Consider the following 9,801-nt stretch of genomic DNA (forward strand, 5'->3'; position numbering starts at 1 on the left):
GCCCTGGACAATAAGAACACTTCTTCTGGATTGGTTCCATAGATGCTTTGTCCCTGAAGTCAAGAAGTACCTTGCCAGTAAGGGACTGCCTTTTAAAGTTATTTTGGTACTGGACAATGCCCCTGACCACCCAGAACCCCATGAATTTAACATTGAAGGTGTTAAAGTGATCTACCTGCCCTGCAAACACATTTCTAATTTAGCCTCTAGATCATGGAGTCATAAGGACATTTAAGATTCATTATACAAGGCACCCTATGGAAAGATACAATGCCATGGAAGAGAAACTCAATAGAGAAGACATGAAAGTCTTGAAGGATTACACCATTGAAAATGCCATTACTGTTATAGAAAAATCTATGTAAGCCATCAAGCCCAAAACAATAAATTCTGGTGGGAGAAAACTGTTTAGGTGTTGTGCATGACTTCACAGGATTTATGACAGAGCCAATCAAGGAAATCATGAAAGAGATTGTGGATATGCCAAAAAATAGAAGTGGGGGTCAAGAGTTTCAAGATGTGGATCTTGGAGAAATTCAAGAGCTAATAGACACTACATCAGAGGAAATAACAGAATATGACTTGATGGAGATGAGTGCTTCCGAATCAGTGCCAGACAATGAGGAAGAAGATGTGAAGGAAGCAGTGCCAGAAAACAAACTGACATTAGATAAAGCTTTTCAATTATTCAAGACTGATTTAACTTCTTTTACAACATGGACCCTTCTATGATACAGGCAGGGAAACTACAGCAAATAATGGAAGAAAGATTGGTACCAGGTGAGTGTTTTTTAAAATTTTTTTAAAGTAACAATGTTTCCAATACTATATTATGATTATGACTGTAATCCTATATGCCATAAAATTTTATTACAATTCTTTCATTAGTGTATAAGCTAGACTACCTGAAAGCAGGTTGCCAATTCTTTGTTATCAATGTGTGAATTGTTATACCTATAATAAATGTGTATCTTTTCATTTTTTATGTCCAGTGTTTGTAATATGTATAACATCTACAGTATTTTGTATCATATAAGACAATATTGATGTAGGTACTGATGGACAGATGATTCATTTTGTAAACAGATGACATAAACTTACAATATCTATAAATACAGTATAGTACGGTAAATGTTTTCTCTTATGATTTTTAAATAACATTTTTTCCCTTAGCTTACTTTATTATAATACTATCTATCTATCTATCTATCTATCTATCTATCTATCTATCTATCTATCTATCTATCTATCTTTCTAACATACAAAATATGTGCCAAATGGTTGTTTATGTTATCAGTAAGGCTTCTGATCAACAGTAGGCAATAGTAGTTAAGCTTTTGTAGAGTCAAAAGTTAGATGTGATTTCTAACTGTGCAGGGGTCAGTACCCTTAACCCACCCCACTGCGTTGTTCAGGGTTCAAGTGTACCTTATAGAAATAAGTATTTTCTTAATTATAGTCCTGTGTCCCATTTAAAGGATACATTGCTCTTATAGAGAGTGAGCATCTTTATTTTAGGACAGGGAAGACTTATAGAAAATGGTAGTTGGACTTGGGATAGAACTGATATTTTTCTTTTTCTTTTAATATCTATATTAGGGCGAATGATAGTAGAAAGTGGCTGCAGCCAGATGAGTGTGAAGGAACTGCAGAAATCCATCACAATCACTTGAGTACCATTAGTAGGAAAAGCCTCAGTGAGAAATGTGGAAATGTAAAGAAATTCAGGGACTAGAAATCTGGGCTATGACTATTAGCATCTGTGATCTCTTTCCAAGGAAAAAACAGGCACGGAAAAAAATTATACTCCTGCAGACTTTCTTTGTTTCCCTTGACAAAGGAAGTAAGTTGGAGCCCTTTCCTTTCATTTCTGAAGAGTTCACATCTGGCTCTTATTTCAGATGACAATTGGCAGCCTCAGGGCAGTGCATCTGGCAAAACCTTAGTAACTTTCTTGGCTTTTAGGCTACAGCTGCCTGATACAATCTTCTGGGTGAAAGACCCAGACAGGAGGCTTGAGAATATAGGGCAGGCTCTTGAGTCCAGGAACAGCCATATTTCCCTTAGGCCTCTAATAGGCCTCAATTGTTCTTGAGGGAACATTGTGGGCATAAAATGCCTTTGAACTTCTAAAGCTTGTCTGTTTCTCAGCTGGTAAATTTTGCTCTTGTTTCATTTTAACCCGTTCTAAAGTTATCAGAATGAAAGTACCAGCCAGTATATTTGATTTTGTAACAATAGCTGACATTTACTGAGCATTTACTGTGTGTTCAGGCAGGCTAAGCATTTTATATACATTCCATCAGCGAATGCCCACTAAAGATAATTGAAGCAGGTGTTACATTTCGCAGATAAGATTAGAGAAATTAAGTAATCCTCAAGACTATGTGGTTAAGTAAATAGTAACACAAAAATTGTTTGGTTCCATAGCTGGAGATTTTAAACATAAAGGTATGCTATCTCTCTCAAATTTCGTTATTCATGCTTGACTACCAAAATGCGATTGAGAAGGTGAAAAGGAATTATTTGTTATCCATTGTTATTTAACAAACCTCTCCCAAAGCCTATTGGCTTAACAATTTATTATTTAAGTAACAATTTATTATTTCTTATGATACTGCCAGTTGACCAGGAGGTCTTCTGTTTCACGTGATGGTAGTTTGGCTGGAAAATTCAAAATGGGCCTCACTCCCATGGTTGGCAATCTGTGCTGGTTACCGACTTGGAGGTCAACTGGAGTCTCAGTTCTCTCATACATGGGCCTTTCTGTGTGGCTGCTTGGAGCTCCTCACAGTTTAGTGACTGGGCTTTAAGAAGGAACATTCCTAGGAAACAAGCCCCAGTGTGACAGTGCTTATCAAGCCTCTAATTTTAGACTACTTGCTAATGGCCCTTTGGCCAAGATATGGAAGCAACCTAAGTGTCCATTGATAGATGAATGGATAAAGAAGAGATGGTACATATATACAATGGAATATTACTCAGCCGTAAAAAAAAGAATGAAATCTTGCCATCTGCAACAACATATATGAACCTAGAGGGTTTTTTGCTAAGTGGAGTAAGTCAGAGAAAGACAAATATCATATGATTTCACTTAACATGTAGAATCTAGAGAACAGGATAAATGAAGAATCAAAACAAAAACAAGCTCATAGATATACAGAGAACATTTTGATGGTTGCTGGATTGGGGGGTGGGGGATAGGTTAATGGGGAGGAGATTAAGAGATACAAATTAGTTACAAAATAGTAGAGTATAGGGAATATAGTAGGCATTATTATAATAACTATGTATAGTGTCAGATGGGTATTGGACTTATTGGAGTGATCATTTCATAAGTTATATACATGTCTAATCACTGTGTTGTACACTTGAAACTAATATAATATTGTATGTCAACTATAATTGAAAAATTAAAAATATTAAAGAATAAACCAACCAACAAACAAAAAAAATGGAACAACGGGAAAAATATAACAATAGGTCACCCATGCCAGGCACCCACAGGAATTACTCTTTCAGTTCTCCCAATGTTGCCATGACCCCCCATGAGGTAGGGACATTAATAATGTCCCTTTTCATCAAATCTATGCATCAAGCTTCTCTTTAGTTTTTATTCCCATGGCCATAGGTTTCAGTGAGTCTTCCTCACTGGGACAGATGGCAGGTGCACATCGGGTGCTGCATTCCTTGACTTAAGGACATTACTGCGAGGAGCTTCAATCAGTGTCCAATGTGTCCATGGGCTGTGCCGAGACAGAACCTTGGCTGTGGACATAGGCTTATAGTTAACATGCATGCCATGTATCTGATGCTCCTGTGGCAGAATGTAAGTAAAGGGAACACTGGCTTTATGTATTCCTGGCAATAAATGAAGATGAGGATGAGTGGCTGTAGGAAAACTCAACTCCTGAAAAAGAAATAGGAGAAAGGAACATGTAGGGGGTGAGTGCTTCTGGATTAGGGCCCCTCAAGAAGCTGGAGACTGAGCTCAGCTTGTAAGGGGAGCTCCAGCCTTCAGCAAGAGAATGGAGGAGCATCCTGGGTGGGGGCAAGAGAGGAGCACTTGGCCCCCTCGTGGATCCCATCCCCGGAGGAAAATGTGTCACCTGCTCTTTCCAAGCACTGTAGCCAGGCTTTGGCCATTAGGATTCCTTGGATTCTTTGGGAGGGAAGTTACTGAATTCCTGCACCGGCCTGGAAATGTACTACCAGCTGCCCCTTGTGTTCATGGTGTCAGCAATAATTAGCCAGGATGGAGACTCATGGTCCAGGTCCTGATCCCAGAACAAGTTGGGGAGAAAGCGACTTCATATTTTTCGAGTTTATGTTTATAAAGTGGAGGGAGGAAGGGGTATCATTTGAAATATCTAGAATTATCTAAGGTAGAATGTCTGTCTTTACCAAGAGGAATATTTTATAGCACTTTGGGATGTTGTAAAAACCTACTTGCTTTTTTACTTAGCTCAAGAAACTGAAAGAGACAGAAGTAAATGAATTTGTTTTACTTCTTTCCTAAAAGATAGAAGACAGCCGCTAGCATAAACTCAAGGCCTGTGTGATGAAACAATATATAACCACATGGAGGCAGCAGGCAAATGAATACAAGTGTGCTTTCAGCCAAGAGGGGTAGCTGAAGAGACTTGCTCCCCTTCTTGAGCGCTAACTAATAGCCTCCTGGCTTTCCAGTGCAGCTGTCCTGCCTCTGTCATAGTCAAGAAGAAAAAAACTACATATTTAAAGGAGCCAGAATTTTATGTAAAAACAAGTTTGCAGGACCACTGGAATGGTCCTGCCAGAAAGGGAATACATCCATTTAAATATTTGATTTGCATCCAAAATCCATTCCATCAAAGACCTGGCACCCACAGCAGTCTGCTGACCCATTTGAGGAATAACACAGACATTTCTGGTGTGCCTGAAAAGTAGCCTCAGCTCCCCAGGACTCCAGAGCCAAATGCCATAACTGGCTCTGCATATTAGACACCAGATTATCCCTGTCCCAGGATAGCACACAGTCAAGTTCAGTGAAACTGGGGCTGCCCTCATCCATTGCTTCATGCTGGCTTTGGGGCCTGAGCTTCCTCAGTCTCAGCCAAATAGGGACTGAGACTGTGGACGGGTGCACTGAGAGCAGGGGCTCCAGGCAGGCTGGGGCCCAGCCGCTTGGCCAAAGCTTCCCCTTCGCTTTCTGCTGCTCCCTTTGGATCCTTGAGCAGCAGATTTTTGAGTATTCTTGCCAAAACCCAAGATAGCCAGTGAATAATCAGCTGCAATTTGCAAAACCATTCCATTCGCAACTGCTGTTTTCATTCAGAGTTTTTTGGAACTTCAGTGGCCAGCGGACAGTAGGTTTGTTTTTTTGTCTTCGGACTTGCAAAGCACTTGAACCTCGGTGGTGAGGACATGGGAGGGAACAGGATTTGCTTCCCAAATTGAAATGAGGCCTCACACAAAGGGACAACAAGGAGAGCCATTCTCAGCTTCTGCAGGGGAAGGCCTGACTCCGTGAAAGAGAGCAGTAGAGTGCCCCAAATTGTAGCATCTCTGACACTCAGTTATCTGCCTTAGACACAAGATACTATTTGTGAAAAAGTTTAGCTTAAAAAATGCAAATAATACATACAAATATCCCTCCTTCCATGCCTGGCACATAATAGGTGCCCAATAAATGGCAGTTGTTTGACTTGAATTATTTGTCAAAAAGAACGCTTCACTGACATACAAGCTCCTTAACTTTCTTTTTATGCTCTGGAAAAGCCAGACTACTTGTACTTGTAGACTTAATTCTGTGCTAGTTCTCTCCGTCTAATCTTTTTTTTTTTTTTTTAAATAATATTATTTATTTTTCAGTTATAGTTGGCATACAATATTATATTAGTTTCAGGTGTGCAGCATAGTGATTAGAGATTTATATAACTCATGAAGTGATCGCCCCAATAAATCTAGGACCCCTCTGACACCATACATAGTTATTATAATATTTTTGACTGTATTCTTTATGCTATACTTTATTTCTCCTTTGTAACTACCAATTTGTAATTCTTAATCCCTTCCTCCTTTTTCACCAACTACCCCCCAAACCCTTCTTCCATCTGGCAACCCTCAAAACGTTCTCTGTGTCTGAGTTTGTTTCTGTTTTGTTTATTTTGTTCTTTAGATTCCACCTATACATGAAATCATATAATATTTGTCTTTCTCTATCTGACACTGCACTCAGCACAATAACCTCTAGGTTCATCATGAAATATCTTTTTCCATCCTTTTACTTTCCATCTGTGTATGTCTTTTAACCTGAAGTGAGTCTTTTGTAGGCAGCCTATGTAAGGGTCTTATTTTCTTATCTTTTCAGCCACCTTATTTTTTGATTGGAGCATTTAATTATTTTTCATTGGAAATACTTGTTGATAGATATGTAGTTATTGCCGTTCTTTATTCATATTTTTGAAACATTTTTTTCTTCTTCTTAAAGAAGTCTCTCCAACATTTCCTGTAATAACATTTCCTGTGGTAATGAACTCCTTTAGTGTTTTTCTTGTCTGGGAAGTTCTTCCTCTGTCCTTCAACTCTAAATGATAGCTTTGCTGGGTGGTAGGTCCTTGGTTGTAGGTCCTTGCTTTTCATCACTTTGAATATTTTGTGCCAAGCCCTGCTGGCCAGCAAAGTTTCTTTTGAGAAATCAGCTGACAATCTTAGGGAGCTCCCTTGTAGGTAACTGATCGCTTTTCTCTTGCTGCTTTTAAGATTCTCTCTTTGTCTTTAAGCTTTGGCATTTTAATTATCATGTGTCTTTGTGTGAGCCTCTTTGGGTTCATCTTTTTGGGGACACTCTGAGCTTCCTGGGTTCATATGTCTATTTTCTTCACCAGGTTAGAGAAGTTTTTCATCATCATTTTTCAAATATGTTCTCAATTCCTTGCTCTCTCTTTTCTCTTTCTGGTACCCCTACGATGTGAATGTTAGTATGCTTGGTGTTGTCCCAGCAGCCCCTTAAACTATCCTCATTTTTTGGATTATTTTTTCTTTTTGCTGTTCTGATTGGGTGTCCTCTGCTACCCCCTCTTCTAAATCGCTGATTCGATCCTCTGCTTCATTTACTCTGTTAATTCTCTCTAATGTTCTCTTTATCTTGGATATTGTATTCTTCATTTTAACTGTTTTCCTTTTATATTTTTCATCTCCATTTCTATGTTTCCCATCTCTTTGTTAAAGTTTTCATTGAATTCATCTACTCTTCCCCTATGTTCATTGAGCATCCTTTTAACCAGTGTTTTAAACTCTGCATCTGGTAGATTGTTTGTCTCCATTTTGTTTAGTTGTTTTTTTGAAGCTTTGTTTCTCTGTCCCCGCCGTCCCCCCGCCCCCCTTGGCTGCCTACTTGTGTTTGTTTCTATGTATTAGGCAGGACTCTTAAGTCTCCCAGTCTTAGTAGAGTGACCTTATGTAGTAGGCATCCTGTGGGGTCCAGTGGCACAATCTTCTCTGGTCACCTGAGTGAGGTGCTCAGGGTGTGTCTATTTCGTGGGTTGTGTATGCCCTCCTATTATAGTTGAGGCTTGGTTGTTGTTTGCATGCAGATGAGCGAGATTGACCATTGGGCTGATTGGTTGTGAGGATTCTGCCTGATACTTTTTAGAAAACCTTTTGCTAATCAAGTGCATTAGAAATATTTTGTCTTCAATATTCAAATATGCATGTCAAGGAGGAAAACAAACTCTATGGAAACTTTTTAAAAATTCTATTTACCGATTTATATAAATTGTGGTAAAATACACATAACATAAAATATATCCTCTTAACTGTTTTTAAGTGTACAGTTCAGTGGTACATTCACTGAACATTCACACTGTTGTGCAACCATCACAATCATCTATCTCCAGAACTCTTTTCCTTTTCCAAAATGAAACTCTGTCTCCATTAAATGCTAACTCACTGTCTCCTCCTTCCCATCAGTCCCTGGCAACCATCATTCTACTTTTTGTCTCTATGAATTTGATTACTCTAGGAATCTCAGATAAATGAAAAGAGATCGAGGCTAAGCAGAGAATTATCTTTACAACTACAAAATCGAAATTTCTGTTCTATTAAGTCACAGTGACAAAGTCTCTGGTGCCCTCCTAAGTGATCAGCTTTTCTTTTGGTCATCTGGGTAAATCAATATTCTTGAGGGGGCAGGAGTCAAAATGAATCAAGATTTGAAAGTTTCTGAGCAGGCTCCATGCCCTTGTTTCAAGAAGATTTAACCCAGTATGCTCATTATGGGCCAGCTTGGCCCCTAGGTGGACTTATGTCCAGCAGACAGAGTGATCCCACTCAGTCCATACACAGTGACCTCATGACTGAGCTTTCTTTCTCTCCCTCTGTTAATGTTTCCTTTCATCCTTCACCTCCTGAGCCTGGGTTCTGCATCCAGTTCCTGGCCACTGTCAGCCCCAGACGACCCCATGTCCTTCCCCTCACTATTTCCAATCTCTGAGTCTTGGCCTCCCCCTGCCTTCCAATGCTCTTGCTGAGCTCATCAACTTCTTCCTAATTGCTAATCCAACAGGCTTATTATGGCTGAACTGTGTTCCCTAATTCATATACTGGAGTCCTAACCCCGCTGCCCCCCAGTACCTCAGAATGTGACTGTACTTGAGATACAATATTTAAAGTGGTGATTAAGATAAAATGAGGTCATTGGGTGGATCCTAATCCTATATGACTGGTGTTCATATAAGAAGAGATTAGGAGGGGGAGGGGAAAATTGCTTGGATGATAGAGGCTTTGTTCATCCCTCTTGTGACCGCATCAAAGTTTAACAGAAACATGGAGCAAACAGCAAGCAGAGTCTCCTGGGATCTAGATGAACAGAAGCACTACAACTAGAGAGAAAAATAAGAAATCATCCTTCAACAGTAGAAGGTTGGAGAGGGCGAGGACATAAGACTGCCTGGTCCTGAGAGGCTGAGTGGGACAGCGGCTGCAGCAGCTGCAGACACCTCTTTATGGAGTTATGTTCGAGAGTGGACTTTCCCAGTGATGGACCTGCTTGCTCTGAGCACAGTGCCAGGTCGGCTGCTCGGGGACTTACAGGGAGACACTGAGTTGTTGGAGTGAGGACCGAAAGTGAGGCTCTCTCTGGGCAGAAGTACTAGCAGTATCCATTATTCCCTGTTGAGCCCTCCCCACTCCCAGTGTGGACACAGTGCCACCATAGCTGTGACATCACCAAACTGGATAACAGAGGTCACTCTGCCCAGAAGATTCCCTGAAACTCTGCCTCCCCCAACTCGCAGCCCAATCCAAGCCACATCCAGGTGTAGCCTCAGCAAGTCAGGTGCTCCTTGCTGAGCCAACTCCAAGACTCACACTGGTGGCAGCTGGCTTCAGTTTCTGGTGTGGTTTCTTGAAACAACTATAAGCACAGCATCTGTAGATTGCTTATTAAATGTTAGCAGGTGGCCCCAGAGGGGCACAGGCTGGGGCTAAACTTGGCCTGTAGCTGAACCTCTCTCAGGACTGTGCCACTGGATACCTACTACACAAAGCCATGCTAATAAGACCGAGAGACTTAGGAGCTTTGCTTAATACATAGAAACAGACACAGAAAGGCAGCCAACATGGGGAGACAAAGAAGCAAGTTCCATATGAAAGAACAGAACAGAGCTCCAGGAATAATGGAGTCAAGCAGTCTAACAGATGCAGAATTCAAAACACTGGTTGTAAGGATGCTCAATGAACTTAGGGGAAGTGTAGACGAATTCAGTGAGAACTTTAACAAAGAATAAAAAAACATAAAAACGGAGAGGGAAATTATAA

This window comes from Pteropus alecto, unplaced genomic scaffold, assembly GCF_000325575.1.
Source record: "Pteropus alecto unplaced genomic scaffold, ASM32557v1 scaffold121, whole genome shotgun sequence".
Taxonomy (NCBI): Eukaryota; Metazoa; Chordata; class Mammalia; order Chiroptera; family Pteropodidae; genus Pteropus; species Pteropus alecto.